The sequence below is a fragment of the Argopecten irradians genome, chromosome 11 (genome assembly GCF_041381155.1).
Source record: "Argopecten irradians isolate NY chromosome 11, Ai_NY, whole genome shotgun sequence".
Taxonomy (NCBI): domain Eukaryota; kingdom Metazoa; phylum Mollusca; class Bivalvia; order Pectinida; family Pectinidae; genus Argopecten; species Argopecten irradians.
The window spans coordinates 5,124,581-5,141,990 of NC_091144.1; the positions used below are offsets into that span (position 1 = coordinate 5,124,581).

General features: G+C 35.4%; 1 protein-coding gene and 2 long non-coding RNA genes across 7 annotated transcripts in view; 2 read left to right on the plus strand and 1 right to left on the minus strand.

Moving 5' to 3' along the window:
• Positions 1-17,410, plus strand: part of LOC138334348 (vitamin D3 receptor B-like) — a 580,118-nt gene that overhangs the window by 252,144 nt on the left and 310,564 nt on the right. The gene's annotated exons all lie outside the window — the stretch shown is intronic.
• Positions 1-17,410, minus strand: part of LOC138334353 (uncharacterized) — a 51,981-nt gene that overhangs the window by 31,200 nt on the left and 3,371 nt on the right. The window lies entirely within an intron of this gene.
• Positions 186-4,386, plus strand: LOC138334342 (uncharacterized). Its single transcript, XR_011210111.1, has 2 exons — positions 186-739; positions 990-4,386. It is a non-coding gene; the product is annotated as an uncharacterized lncRNA (long non-coding RNA).

A 17,410-nucleotide genomic window follows, 5' to 3' on the forward strand; every position in this document is an offset into this window, starting at 1 on the left:
ACCAGTCTTGGCATGTTAAGGGAGTCGACAGGTGACCAGCCCCTAAGCTGGCTCAGCCAGTCTAATTGTAATTAGTAAAATAAACATGTCCATTTAATTTGGGTTCTATTGTACAATGTTGACCATAGGCATTTACTGTAAGGGCATATTAGAATATCACTGTAATGTAAGATTTTTAAGGGTAACTCCGCCCACTAATTAATTGTATAGCCAATCAAAGTCTAACTTTCTATCTTTAGTAATTAATTGTAACATAAGGGATAATGATATGGAGTGTGTTAGTTAGTTAGAGAAAGAGTGTGGACCCGAGAGCAAGTGGTGTGCTGGCCTGTGCACAGGACCAATGGACATTTTAGACCAAATTTATAGTTCAGGCCAGCATCCCAATATGTAATGTGTATTAGAATGACAAGAATGGAAAATAAATACTGAAGAGGAAATCAACTGTGTTTTGTTAATCATCAACAAATCAAATGAACAGTTCACCAAGTGCGTAGACCAAAAGGGAGGTTTCAGAAGGGTGTGGCTTATGCGATACCACGCTAATTCCCCAAACTAAATAGCCACATCCTGATGGACCTCCGAATCACAGAATTGGGGAAAATACCCAAAACCCCAGCAAACCACTTGGTGACAGATGGTGCAGAATTCCGGACCACACCTCAAGCCAAGTTTTACAGCAAAGCAGGACAAGGACATAGCTATTAAGAAAGGATGAAGAGGACAAGACAAGACCCAAGTGAGTACAACCACTTTCTTTGTGCTTTCCTTTAGACACATGTTACAAAAATATAAACATATGCTTTAAATTAAATGGTTTGATTCAGTTTAACACTACGTAAGATATTATTATGGCCAATAGAAATAGGAAAAGTTTTTGTAGGAAAGATATCTGTAAAGAGGTCAGTAGAAAAATTTCAAACATTTCAACACTGTATTACTATGTACAATACAAAGACAGGAATATACCTAATGCATGGCTATTTCAGAGTATGGTTCCTGAAGACCTAAGAAAAGAATTCCATGACCAAAAGAACATGGACGGAAGAAAAAGAAAACGTCCTCTGAAAAATCACAAATTTTTCAACAAGCAAGATGAGGACAAAAATCTGCAGTTGTTGCATCAACTCAAAACCATCGTCCACCTCGGGACAAGTATTTTTGTGATCCATACAACAGAGACCAAGGCTGTACTACCACTGGATACAAAGACGCTGACTGTATCACAAGGATAGCTTACTCAAGACATCGCCAGACTTTCTATTGCAAAGTTAGATACTCATCGACAAAGGAAGAATCAGCATGGATCCCTTTGGTACATGATGAAACAGTCAACAGTAGTGTAGGACCTACACTCATACTCAACTATGTAATACAGGAACAAACAAAAATAAATAAAGACACAAGGAACAGATATCTAAGTACTGACCAGCTGTATCAAAGGAACAATGCATGGATGTTGGAAACAGCATATGATGGAAGGACCACTTCCTATTTACTACAACTTCCAGGACAACAGCCTGAGTGGACCCAAGATGTAGTCATGGCAAAAGTTGCTGTAAATCATGCCCTCAATATAATGTTGGATGTAGTATGTAGATCAGTAACAAAAATACCAGAACTTTGGTATAGGTCCAAAGAGGTTTTTACTTATAATTACTAAAGAAAACCAAATATAATGCCAGTGTAATAAGCAGTTGAGGACAATCAGATAGTTTTAACACAAATAAGAATTATCACTGTAGTAAAATGTGGTACCTTAAATTACCATGAGTCTTTCATCTATTTCGATCAACATAAACAGAAATTTTATTGAGAGCAAAGATGAGATATTACTTGCCTATAGTGTTTTAAATTGTTTTGTTTAGCGATACACTTTTGTGTAATGGCCATACACTTAGTGGAAATTCTAAAAACATTCATTACATTATAGGTGACTAAATTTGGATGAAAAAAAAAAAAAAAAAATTTGTAATAGTGGCAAGGTAGTAAAAAAAAAAAATCCCTTTACTGTACTAGAGTGTTTGCGAGTGAGCTAGCCGAGCTGGTAACATTTACCAAAGTTTGCTCTTAAACTGCTAGTAGACAACACAGTATAGTGGGATATCTTTAATTACATTTTTTTTTTCTCTCTAAAAAAAAAAAAAAAATCTTAGTTAGTAAAGTACATTTGTATATAGGCTTTCATTATTTCAAACCTTAAAAATATAAATATATACATATATAACAGTTGAAATAAAATATATTTATATCAGAATAAGAAATTAAATAGAAGAAAATATTTCAAGTATAAAAAAAGTTACATGTGTCTTTTAGGAAACAACAGCACGTGTTTATATGTGGTTGTACAGAAACTTGAAAATCTATCGGCCAGAGAAACAATATTATTCAACTTATACAACGAAGTGATGAAGATACAGACAATCATGGAATGAACATATTTAGTGATGAACTTTAATTTTAACCAATGTAATTATCTATTGATGGACATATCAATGAACAATGATGAATTTACATATGAAGTAGACAGTGATGAGTTACATATGAAGTATAGACAGTGATGAATTTACCTATGAAATAGACAGTAATGAGTTTACATATGAAGTAGACAGTGTTGAGTTTACCTATGAAGTAGACAGTGATGAATTTACCTATGAAATAGACAGTGATGAGTTTACCTATGAAATAGACAGTGATGAGTTTACCTATGAAGTAGACAATGATGAATTTACCTATGAAGTAGCCAGTGATGAATTTACCTAATGATGAAGGAACCCAGTGATGAATTTACCTAATGTTGCATGAACCCAGTGAAGTAATGAAAATATTTAATGAATGAACCAGTCATGTGATCAACATATCTAATGATGAAAAGTCTGTGTATCGACATGCTAATGAGGATTCCAGTGAGGGAAACACAATAAACATTTCCAGTAATGGACATTCATATAATGTAACGTACATATCAAGTGATAAATGGAGTGACTATAATAATGAACATATATATTGATGAATTTAGTGAATAATTTGTATATTGAGAATTTAATGGAGACAGTCAAAGATGAAATATAGTCATAATGTGTTTTGTTTATAGCTCCTTGTTTTCAAAAGACAGCATTATGATAACTTTGTATGTGAATCAAGTTAATCAATACTGCAGTATGTACATAATTAATATGTTATTTCTTTTTCATTACAGTTTTATATGTATTTTCATGTAACATGTTATGTGAATGTGTGAGAGTCATCTTATAGATTAGTGTTTTATTATTTTGAGTATAATATGTAGGTACTTTTACTTACAATATTACATTGTAATAGACATCAGTTTTGCTTACATTACATTATTATGTAATAATAGACTAAAAATTAATGTTTTTATGGGAGTAACAGATTTTTTTTTTTTTGGATATAACTTATTATTATTTGTTTCTTTCTTTAAATTACTAAGTCAAGATTTTTTTTTCCTCCTATAATACGACAATCGTGTCTATAGCCTGATCACCTATATTCATGAGCGTTGTTTTTGTTAGTCTGTTATGACTTGATCAATCATGCAGACTAGCATTATTTCATATAGTTAATGCATTTTATTTGTTTAAAAACAAGTTCTGTAGGTTAATTTTTTTTTCTTATGTATATATAATTGTATTCTGTAAAAGTATTGCTTAAATTTGTCAAAAAAAAAATGTGTTATTATAAATTAAGCATTCTTGTTATTAAAAGCTTTTAAAGTTTGCGGAGCAAACTTATTGGGAAGGGAGGAATGTGTCACGGTACAAAAATAGTAATTTTTATATTTCAAACATTCGTTCAGATATTTCAGTATAAATTGTATTTCAAATATAGGAGATTATTATAGTTGGTTTGTATTAAGGATTTTGGAGCTAAGACTAGATAACTGGATTTGAATAGTGTTCATTAGTTCGAGTTGACCAGTGACCAGTCTTGGCATGTTAAGGGAGTCGACAGGTGACCAGCCCCTAAGCTGGCTCAGCCAGTCTAATTGTAATTAGTAAAATAAACATGTCCATTTAATTTGGGTTCTATTGTACAATGTTGACCATAGGCATTTACTGTAAGGGCATATTAGAATATCACTGTAATGTAAGATTTTTAGGGTAACTTCGCCCACTAATTAATTGTATAGCCAATCAAAGTCTAACTTTCTATCTCTAGTAATTAATTGTAACATAAGGGATAATGATATGGAGTGTGTTAGTTACATGTAGTTAGAGAAAGAGTGTGGACCCGAGAGCAAGTGGTGTGCTGGCCTGTGCACAGGACCAATGGACATTTTAGACCAAATTTATAGTTCAGGCCAGCATCCCAATATGTAATGTGTATTAGAATGACAAGAATGGAAAATAAATACTGAAGAGGAAATCAACTGTGTTTTGTTAATCATCAACAAATCAAATGAACAGTTCACCAAGTGCGTAGACCAAAAGGGAGGTTTCAGAAGGGTGTGGCTTATGCGATACCACGCTAATTCCCCAAACTAAATAGCCACATCCTGATGGACCTCCGAATCACAGAATTGGGGAAAATACCCAAAACCCCAGCAAACCACTTGGTGACAGATTGTGTTATAGCAGCATATGATTCACAAGGCTGTTACATAGTAAGCTTATGAAGAGTTCTGGCCCCTTTTCGACTGTTAGCTGTGTACTCAGAGTTTTTTAGTCTATTCAAATCGCTTTTTGTCCGTGGTCCGTCCTTCCGTCCGTCTGTCCTTCCGTCCTTCCGTCCGTTAACAATTCTTGTTACCGCTATTTTTCAGAAAGTACTGAAGGGATGTTTCTCAAATTTTATATGTAGGTTCCCCTAGGGCCCTAGTTGTGCATATTGTATTTTTGGACCAATCGGTCAACAAAATGGCCGCCAGGCAGCCATCTTGGATTTTGATTGTTAAAGTTTGTTACCGCAATTTCTCAGAATGTACTGAAGGGATCTTTCTCAAATTTCACATGTAAGTTCCCCTAGGGGCCTAGTTGTGCATATTGCATTTTGGGACCAATCAATGAACAAGATGGCCGACAGGCCGCCATCCTGGATTTTGACAATTGAACTTTGTTACAGCTATTTCTCAGAAAGTACTGAAGGGATCTGTCTCAAATTGATGTGCAGATTCCCCTAGGGGTCTAGTTGTGCATATTGCATTTTCAGACCCATCGGTGAACAAGATGGCCGACAGGACGCCATCTTGGATTTTGATAGTTGAAGCTTGTTACCACTTAAGTACTGAAGGGATCTGTCTCAAATTTCATGTGCAGGTTCCCCTAGGTCCCTGGTTATGCATATTGCATTTTGGTACCGATCAGTGAACAAGATGGCCGACAGGACGCCATCTTGGATTTTGATAATTGAAGTTTGTTACTGTTATATATCTCAGAAAGCAGTCAAAGGATCTTTTTGAAATTTCATGTGTAGTAATATGTAGTAAAAGCTTGAAAAGCAGAGAAAAGATCCCTCTTTCCTTTGTCAGACAAAGATAGTTCTTAGGTGGGCGCCAAGATCCCTCTGGGATCTCTTGTTCAATAGTTAGTCCAATTCTCACTGATATACTGCTGAATCAGCCATTTTTGTGTGTCAACATTCAGTGGTTTAATTTTAAAAAATAAAAAAAAAAAACCCAAAAAACCTGATTTAAAAAAAAATATATAAAAATATTATGAGTAACCATTTAATGTATTGGTGATATGAGATTATATTGACCCATTAGGTATCTTTTTTTCTGAGGATTAAATTTTCTTTTCTTCAATATTGCCATTATATATAAAAGGCCTACGTTATAGACAATACTTTATTTGTTGTGAAGAGACAAAATTATTCTATTACAAAAAAAAAAAAAAAAAATGATTAAACAAAAATATGTATTTTGCACCAAGTTTTATTATTTATTCTTTCATTATTTTAATATTTTATTATAAGGAACCTTTTGAATAAAAAAAAAATGTTTTTAGGATGTACGTAATATACATGTATATGATATTAAGTATTTTGTTTGTTCTCTTATTATATATATAGGTTGAAACTTCTACCTAAAGCAATCTCAAATGGAAATCTAGTGTACCCAGTTGGTGATCAAGTTTTGACTGTGATTGCCAAAAGGTTTTCTGAGTAATATGTGTTGTTTGTTGGCAGCTAACATCAGCGATTGAAAGTTGTGGTTATGTAACGTTGAAAACAACAATATGGAGAAGGAATCATTGTCGAAAGTAGCTAAAACTAAACTCAAAAACGGGATTGTTTGAAAAAAATTTCGTGAAAAAAAATGAAAAAAAGAAAGAAAGGACAGAAAGTGAACATGAAAAGTTGTATTCAATTATGTTTAGATTGAATTACGAAGGTATGTTTGTGTGAACTGTGTAGGTCTAATTTCCTTCTGTGCTTTCCCTGTTGGGAATAGATGTGTTTAAAATGAACGGTATAGCTATTCAGCCAATCTTTCCCTCCCCTGACTCTGGGTGTCTTCGTCTTTTTTACACATGTCACACAGGGGACATGGCACATTTTGTCCTTCTTCGGTAGGCAGTGTTGCTGGACTCGAACGATAAACACAAGTCAGTAAAACAATAAAAGGACAGAAATAGATCTGATATAACGTTATAGTTCAGTCCTAATATCTGGCCTCCAACCCACCCCTAATGTTCTTCCCACCAAATTTCACCAATAATTACACTAATTCATACCATAACTTCATCTACCTGATATCCAAGGATTTCGCCCATGTAATACTAACTAGGAGTGATTTTAACTGAATAATACTAACCAGGAATGAATTTACCTGAATAATACTAACCAGGAGTGAATTTACCTGAATAATACTAACCAAGAGTGATTTCACCAGAATAATACTAACCAAGAGTGATTTCACCAGAATAATACTAACCGGGAGTGATTTCACCAGAATAATACTAACCAAGAGTGATTTCACCAGAATAATACTAACCGGGAGTGTTACACCTGAATAATACTAACCGGGAGTGATTTCACCTGAATAATACTAGTCAGGAGTGATTTCGCCCGTGTAATACTTACTGGGAGTGATTTCACCTGAATAATACTAACCAGGAGTGATTTAACCTGAATAATACTAACTAGGAGTGATTTTGCCTGAATAATACTAACTGGGAGTGATTTCGCCTGAATAATACTAACCAGGAGTGATTTAACCTGAATAATACTAACTAGGAGTGATTTTGCCTGAATAATACTAACTGGGAGTGATTTCGCCTGAATAATACTAACTGGGAGTGATTTTGCCTTTGTAATACTATATTGGAGTGATTTCGCACAAGTAATACTAACCAGGAGTGATTTCGCCCATGTAATACTAACCAGGAGTGATTTCGCCCATGTAATACTAACCAGGAGTGATTTCGCCCATGTAATACTTACCAGGAATGATTTCGCCCGTGTAATACTAACCAGGAGTGATTTCGCCCGTGTAATACTAACCGGGAGAGATTTCGCCCGTGTAATACTAACCAGGAGTGATTTCGCCCATGTAATACTAACCAGGAGTGATTTCGCCCATGTAATACTAACCAGGAGTGATTTCGCCGATGTATTAATACTTACCAGGAGTGATTTCGCCCGTGTAATACTAACCAGGAGTGATTTCGCCCATGTAATACTAACCAGGAGTGATTTCGCCCGTGTAATACTAACCAGGAGTGATTTTGCCCGTGTAAAACTAACTGGGAGTGATTTTGCCTTTGTAATACTATATTGGAGTGATTTCGCACAAGTAATACTAACCAGGAGTGATTTCGCCCATGTAATACTAACCAGGAGTGATTTCGCCCATGTAATACTAACCAGGAGTGATTTCGCCCTTGTAATACTAACCAGGAGTGATTTCGCCCATGTAATACTAACCAGGAGTGATTTTGCCTTTGTAATACTATATTGGAGTGATTTCGCCCATGTAATACTAACCAGGAGTGATTTCGCCCAGGTAATACTAACCAGGAGTGATTTCGCCCATTTAATACTAACCAGGAGTGATTTCGCCCATGTAATACTAACCAGGAGTGATTTCGCCCATGTAATACTAACCAGAAGTGATTTCGCCCATGTAATACTAACCAGGAGTGATTTCGCCTGTGTAATACTAACCAGGAGTGATTTCGCCCATGCAATACTAACCAGGAGTGATTTCGCCTGAATAATACTAACCAGGAGTGATTTTGCCTGTGTATAACTAACTGGGAGTGATTTTGCCTTTGTAATACTATATTGGAGTGATTTCGCACAAGTAATACTAACCGGGAGTGATTTTGCCAGTGTAATATTAACCGGCAGTGATTTCCTTTGATTATGCCTATAGCATCTATGAAATCCATTGTGAAGTCATGACAGAAACAATAAAGTGACGTCAGGACTTGAGGAGACATTTGCTGGATTTCTTCAACACTCATTTAAGATCCTATTTAGGATAGATATATTATACAGATTTAACAATTTATGCCTGGAGAATTGATGTTTCAGTTTATATGGGTGAATTTGATTTTGTTTGTCTCCCGTATTGAAATTGGTATCGGAAAATAATGGTTATAATACTGGATACAATATGGGAGATTATGATGAACTAGAATTAATCTGAACACACAATTGAATGGACACAGGAATGAACATTCTGTGCTGTTTATAACCCTGAGGTATTTATGTAATCTTTCTGAAGCAAAATTTGAAAAATAACCAAATCTGATATTTTTGCAGTAGCCTGTGAAAAACCTGTGGTGCAAACACATAGATTCCATACTGAAACTGAAACGGCTGAACACAGCTGGCGAAGAAATTTCTAGTTTTTCTGCCGATTTCTAGGCTTACAAGGCTAGTTACAGCACATCTACTTGACGTTTGAATGGAATTTGACAAATAATTTACATACTGACTCTTTGATTGTAAGGATTTCCTAGCGAGTGGTAACAAATTGGTTAAAATCGTAGGTTGTAGCACCTTAATTCCCATTTAAACTGCTGTCACATCGATAAGGTCAAAATGCAAAGATGCGCGGTGGGTAAAAATCCCTTCCATGTATCTCAAGTTTTCTGAATAAATTGACATTCACAAGTGTTGTTTTGTAGAGCTTTTAAATAAGAGCGGACTATATTTGTCCATCGTCAATCATTATGTCAGGACCAACGTGGGCCAAGTTCTTAGATGTATGTTCAGTTTTTAAGTCTGTGTTGCATTTTCAGAAAAAAACAACTTTTCAGGTTGTACAAGTCTTTCAAACTGTCTTTCATGTACCCAAAGAGTACATCACAACTCATTTGGTTATGAAAGTACAACCTAGTGAGTTACGTCATCAGCCAAGTAAATGTTTAATGTACAAACATGTATCTATATGTTACTGTAATTGGAAACATGAAGGATGGTGTCATTTTTATGGTGTTTCATTAACAGTCTAAATATGGACGACTTATACATCTCTAACCTAGTGACTTCTGTTCACTCATCTAAAGACTATTGTAGTAACTCCTGCAGAACTTAAAACATACTTATTGCAGAAATTTTCAATATTGCAATACAAAAAAATGTAGGAAGTTAGGCTGCCTTGGAAACCAACATAAAACAAAATTTTACATGGTTACTGTTTGGTTACCAACATTTTGAAGAAAGCAATTGTACAGTGATGTTAACATAACCTACCAGTGAAATGTTGACATGAAATATGTAGTGTGTCATTGCCAAGAGAAAAAAATACAGATTCTTTATAGAATTTAATACCTACATAAGATAGAAACAAACTGATGTGTGTTTGATAAATCACTAGTAGTACATCGTGTTTGATTTAACAGATTAAACAACAATGTAATCTTGTCAGTAATTGTTTCATTTACTACTATTGAAACAGTATCAATTTAATGATGTTAGTAGCTCTGAGTGACACAATCCTCAGACGATGCTCCCAGCCTGTGGTGATGTTGACAGATGTGAAGATTTCATTAGGTGTACAAAATTTGGGAGGAGAAACAAAGAAGTTGGTGTAGAAATAGCTCTCCTCCAGAATTTACATGGCTGACTTCTTCAAATTTAATTATGGTGTGGGTTATGCCTACTCATCAGAAAAATTAATTTGAACACTGTTCAATTACCAAACAGTTAGAATTTCAAATTTAAACAATGTGTTTGTTGAGACAGAATGGCCGCTTATTGACAATTAGGTTTGTTGGCTTTGTATTGTCGAATCAAACATGAGAACAATTCAGTGGAGTTCAATGATGATTACATTCTTCAAAATTTCAGCAACATATTAGAAGGTGAAAGAGATGACATTTCTTCAATTAAATGACTCAGAATAATTTATTCATGTACCTTAACATCTAAGCTAATTCAACACATATTCAGTGAGTAATCCAGTGTTCCGTTAATGGGGTTATTCTCAGATAAAAGGAGACCCTTTTGTATAATTTGAATGGACTTTCAGAGAAAAAGAGGTATTTTTTGTGCTTAAAAGGATATGGCATAAGTGGGAACCCTAGTGTAGGAATTGTTGGGGGATTTAAAAAGCTTATTGAGAGGTAGATATGAATTGGTAAGGGATGGATATAGACTAATTGGGAGGTAGATATGAATTGGTAAGGGATGCATATAACTAAGTGAGTGGTGGATAAATTGATAGAAGATGGATATAACTTATTGAGAGTGAGAGGTGGATATTAATGGGTGAGGGATGGATATAACTTATTGAGAGGTGGATATGAATTGGTAAGGGGTGGATATAACTTATTGAGAAGTGGATATGAATTGGTAAGGGTGGATATAACTTATTGAGAAGTGGATATGAATTGGTAAGGGATGGATATAACTTATTGAGAAGTGGATAACTTATTGAGAGGTGGATATGAATTGGTAAGGGGTGGATATAACTTATTGAGAGGTAGATATGAATGGGTAAGGGATGGATATAACTTATTGAGAGGTAGATATGAATGGGTAAGGGATGGATATAGCTTATTGAGAGGTAGATATGAATGGGTAAGGGATGGATATAGCTTATTGAGAGGTAGATATGAATGGGTAAGGGATGGATATAGCTTATTGAGAGGTAGATATGAATGGGTAAGGGATGGATATAACTTATTGAGAGGTGGATATGAATGGGTAAGGGATGGATATAACTTATTGAGAGGTAGATATGAATGGGTAAGGGATGGATATAACTTATTGAGAGGTGGATATGAATGGGTAAGGGATGGATATAACTTATTGAGAGGTAGATATGAATGGGTAAGGGATGGATATAACTTATTGAGAGGTGGATATGAATTGGTAAGGGATGGATATAGCTTATTGAGAGGTAGATATGAATGGGTAAGGGATGGATATAGCTTATTGAGATATGAATTTGGTAAGGGATGGATATAGCTTATTGAGAGGTTGATATGAATTGGTAAGGGATGGATATAACTTATTGAGAGGTAGATATGAATTGGTAAGGGATGGATATAACTTATTGAGAGGTGGATATGAATTGGTAAGGGATGGATATAGCTTATTGAGAGGTAGATATGAATGGGTAAGGGATGGATATAGCTTATTGAGAGGTTGATGAATTGGTAAGGGATGGATATAACTTATTGAGAGGTGGATATGAATTGGTAAGGGGTGGATATAGCTTATTGAGAGGTAGATATGACTTGGTAAGGGATGGATATAGCTTATTGAGAGGTGGATATGAATGGGAAAGGGATGGATATAACTTATTGAGAGGTGGATATGAATGAGAAAGGGATGGATATAACTTATTGAGAGGTGGATATGAATAGGTAAGGGATGGATATAACTAATTGAGAGGTGAATATGAATAGGTAAGGGATGGATATAGCTTATTGAGAGGTAGATATTAATTGGTAAGGGATGGATATAGCTTATTAAGAGGTGGATATGAATGGGAAAGGGATGGATATAGCTTATTGAGAGGTTGATATGAATTGGTAAGGGATGGATATAACTTATTGAGAGGTGGATATGAATAGGTAAGGGAAGGATATAACTAATTGAGTGGTGGATAAATTGATAGAAGATGGATATAACTTATTGAGAGTGAGAGGTGGATATTAATGGGTGAGGGATGGATATAACTTATTGAGAGGTGGATATGAATTGATAAGGGATGGATATAGCTTATTGAGTGGTGGATAAATTGATAGAAGATGGATATAACTTATTGAGAGTGAGAGGTGGATATTAATGGGTGAGGGATGGATATAACTTATTGAGAGGTGGATATGAATTGGTAAGGGGTGGATATAACTTATTGAGAGGTTGATATGAATTGGTAAGGGATGGATATAACTTATTGAGAGGTGGATATGAATTGGTAAGGGGTGGATATAACTTATTGAGAAGTGGATATGAATTGGTAAGGGATGGATATAACTTATTGAGAAGTGGATATGAATTGGTAAGGGATGGATATAACTTATTGAGAGGTAGATATGAATGGGTAAGGGATGGATATAACTTATTGAGAGGTAGATATGAATGGGTAAGGGATGGATATAACTTATTGAGAGGTGGATATGAATGGGTAAGGGATGGATATAACTTATTGAGAGGTGGATATGAATGGGTAAGGGATGGATATAACTTATTGAGAGGTAGATATGAATGGGTAAGGAATGGATATAACTTATTGAGAGGTAGATATGAATGGGTAAGGGATGGATATAACTTATTGAGAGGTAGATATGAATGGGTAAGGGATGGATATAGCTTATTGAGAGGTTGATATGAATTGGTAAGGGATGGATATAACTTATTGAGAGGTGGATATGAATTGGTAAGGGATGGATATAGCTTATTGAGAGGTGGATATAAATGGGTAAGGGATGGATATAACTTATTGAGAGGTAGATATGAATTGGTAAGGGATGGATATAGCTTATTGAGAGGTGGATATGAATTGGTAAGGGATGGATATAACTTATTGAGAGGTGGATATGAATGGGTAAGGGATGGATATAACTTATTGAGAGGTGGATATGAATAGGCAAGGGATGGATATAGCTTATTGAGAGGTGGATATGACTTGGTAAGGGATGGATATAGCTTATTGAGAGGTGGATATGAATGGGAAAGGGATGGATATAGCTTATTGAGAGGTGGATATGAATTGGTAAGGGATGGATATAACTTATTGAGAGGTGGATATGAATTGGTAAGGGATGGATATAACTTATTGAGAGGTGGATATGAATTGGTAAGGGATGGATATAGCTTATTGAGAGGTGGATATGAATGGGAAAGGGATGGATATAACTTATTGAGAGGTAGATGTGACTTGGAAAGGGATGGATATAGCTTATTGAGAGGTGGATATGAATGGGAAAGGGATGGATATAACTTATTGAGAGGTGGATATGAATTGGTAAGGGATGGATATAACTTATTGAGAGGTGGATATGAATTGGTAAGGGATGGATATAACTTATTGAGAGGTGGATATGAATTGGTAAGGGATGGATATAACTTATTGAGAGGTTGATATGAATTGGTAAGGGATGGATATAACTTATTGAGAGGTGGATATGAATTGGTAAGGGATGGATATAACTTATTGAGATGGATGGATATGACTTGATGAAGGGATGGATATAACTTATTGAGAGAGGTGGATATGAATGGAAAGGGATGGATATAACTTATTGAGAGGTGGATATGAATGGTAAGGGATGGATATACTTATTGAGAGGTGGATATGATGGTAAGGGATGGATATACTTATTGAGAGGTGGATATGAATGGTAAGGATGGATATACTTATTGAGAGGTGATATGATTGGTAAGGGATGGATATAACTTATTGAGAGGTGGATATGAATTGGTAAGGGATGGATATAACTTATTGAGAGGTTGATATGATTGAATGGGTAAGGGATGGATATAACTTATTGAGAGGTAGATATGAATTGGTAAGGGATGGATATAACTTATTGAGAGGTGGATATGAATTGGTAAGGGATGGATATAACTTATTGAGAGGTGGATATGAATGGATAAGGAATTGATGGATATAGCTTATTGAGAGGTGGATATGAATGGGTAAGGGATGGATATAACTTATTGAGAGGTGGATATGAATTGGTAAGGGATGGATATAGCTTATTGAGAGGTGGATATGAATGGGTAAGGGATGGATATAGCTTATTGAGAGGTAGATATGAATTGGTAAGGGATGGATATAACTTATTGAGAGGTGGATATGAATTGGTAAGGGATGGATATAGCTTATTGAGAGGTGGATATGAATGGGTAAGGGATGGATATAACTTATTGAGAGGTGGATATGAATTGGTAAAGGGATGGATATAGCTTATTGAGAGGTGGATATGAATGGAAGGGATGGATATAACTTATTGAGAGGTGATATGAATGGAAGGGATGGATATAGCTTATTGAGAGGGATATGAATGGAAGGGATGGATATAGCTTATTGAGAGGTGGATATGAATGAAGGGATGGATATAAGCTTATTGAGAGGTGGATATGAATGGTAAGGGATGGATATACTTATTGAGAGGTGGATATGAATGGATAATGGAATGGATATAACTTATTGAGAGGTGATATGATTGGTAAGGGATGGATATAGCTTATTGAGAGGTGGATATGAATTGGTAAGGGATGGATATAACTTATTGAGAGGTGGATATGAATTGGTAAGGGATGGATATAACTTATTGAGAGGTGGATATGAATTGGTAAGGGATGGATATAACTTATTGAGAGGTGGATATGAATTGGTAAGGGATGGATATAACTTATTGAGAGGTGGATATGAATTGGTAAGGGATGGATATAACTTATTGAGAGGTGGATATGAATTGGTAAGGGATGGATATAACTTATTGAGAGGTGGATATGAATTGGTAAGGGATGGATATAGCTCATTAAGAGGTAGATATGACTTGGTAAGGGATGGATATAGCTTATTGAGAGGTGGATATGAATGGAAAAGGGATGGATATAGCTTATTGAGAGGTGGATATGAATGGTAAGGGATGGATATACTTATTGAGAGGTGGATATGAATTGGTAAGGGATGGATATAACTTATTGAGAGGTGATATGAATGGAAGGGATGGATATAACTTATTGAGAGGTGATATGAATGGTAAGGGATGGATATAACTTATTGAGAGGTAGATATGAATTGGTAAGGGATGGATATAGCTTATTGAGAGGTGGATATGAATGGGAAAGGGATGGATATAACTTATTGAGAGGTGGATATGAATGGAAGGGATGGATATAACTTATTGAGAGGTGGATATGAATTGGTAAGGGATGGATATAACTTATTGAGAGGTGGATATGAATTGGTAAGGGATGGATATAACTTATTGAGAGGTGGATATGAATGGTAAGGGATGGATATAACTTATTGAGAGGTGGATATGAATTGGTAAGGGATGGATATAACTTATTGAGAGGTGGATATGAATGGTAAGGGATGGATATAACTTATTGAGAGGTGATATGAATTGGTAAGGGGGATGGATATAACTTATTGAGAGGTGGATATGACTTGGTAAGGGATGGATATAGCTTATTGAGAGGTGGATATGAATGGGAAATGGATGGATATAACTTATTGAGAGGTGGATATGAATTGGTAAGGGATGGATATAACTTATTGAGAGGTGGATATGAATTGGTAAGGGGTGGATATAACTTATTGAGAGGTGGATATGAATTGGTAAGGGGTGGATATAGCTTATTGAGAGGTGGATATAAATGGGTAAGGGATGGATATAACTTATTGAGAGGTGGATATGAATTGGTAAGGGATGGATATAACTTATTGAGAGGTGGATATGAATGGGTAAGGGATGGATATAACTTATTGAGAGGTGGATATGAATTGGTAAGGGATGGATATAACTTATTGAGAGGTGATATGAATTGGTAAGGGGATACTTATTGAGAATGGATATGATGGTAAGGGATGGATATAACTTATTGAGAGGTGGATATGAATTGTAAAGGGATGGATATAACTTATTGAGAGGTGGATATGAAATGGTAAGGGATGGATATACTTATTGAGAGGTGATATGAATTGGTAAGGGTGGATATAGCTTATTGAGAGGTGGATATGAATGGGAAAGGGATGGATATAACTTATTGAGAGGTGGATATGAATTGATAAGGGATGGATATAACTTATTGAGAGGTGGATATGAATTGGTAAGGGATGGATATAACTTATTGAGAGGTGGATATGAATTGGTAAGGGATGGATATAACTTATTGAGAGGTAGATATGACTTGGTAAGGGATGGATATAGCTTATTGAGAGGTGGATATGAATGGGAAAGGGATGGATATAACTTATTGAGAGGTGGATATGAATGAGAAAGGGATGGATATAGCTTATTGAGAGGTGGATATGAATGAGAAAGGGATGGATATAACTTATTGAGAGGTGGATATGAATTGGTAAGGGATGGATATAACTTATTGAGAGGTGGATATGAATTGGTAAGGGATGGATATAACTTATTGAGAGGTGGATATGAATTGGTAAGGGATGGATATAACTTATTGAGAGGTGGATATGAATTGGTAAGGGATGGATATAACTTATTGAGAGGTGGATATGAATTGGTAAGGGGTGGATATAACTTATTGAGAGGTGGATATGAATTGGTAAGGGATGGATATAACTTATTGAGAGGTGGATATGAATTGGAAAGGGATGGATATAACTTATTGAGAGGTGGATATGAATTGGTAAGGGATGGATATAACTTATTGAGAGGTTGATATGAATTGGTAAGGGATGGATATAACTTATTGAGAGGTGGATATGAATTGGTAAGGGATGGATATAACTTATTGAGAGGTGGATATGAATTGGTAAGGGATGGATATAACTTATTGAGAGGTGGATATGAATTGGTAAGGGATGGATATAACTTATTGAGAGAGGTAGATATGAATGGGTAAGGGATGGATATAACTTATTGAGAGGTGGATATGAATTGGTAAGGGATGGATATAACTTATTGAGAGGTTGATATGAATAGGTAAGGGATGGATATAACTTATTGAGAGGTGGATATGAATTGGTAAGGGGTGGATATAACTTATTGAGAGGTAGATATGAATTGGTAAGGGATGGATATAACTTATTGAGAGGTTGATATGAATGGGTAAGGGATGGATATAACTTATTGAGAGGTGGATATGAATTGGTAAGGGATGGATATAACTTATTGAGAGGTGGATATGAATTGGTAAGGGATGGATATAACTTATTGAGAGGTGGATATGAATTGGTAAGGGATGGATATAACTTATTGAGAGGTGGATATGAATTGGTAAGGGATGGATATAACTTATTGAGAGGTGGATATGAATTGGTAAGGGATGGATATAACTT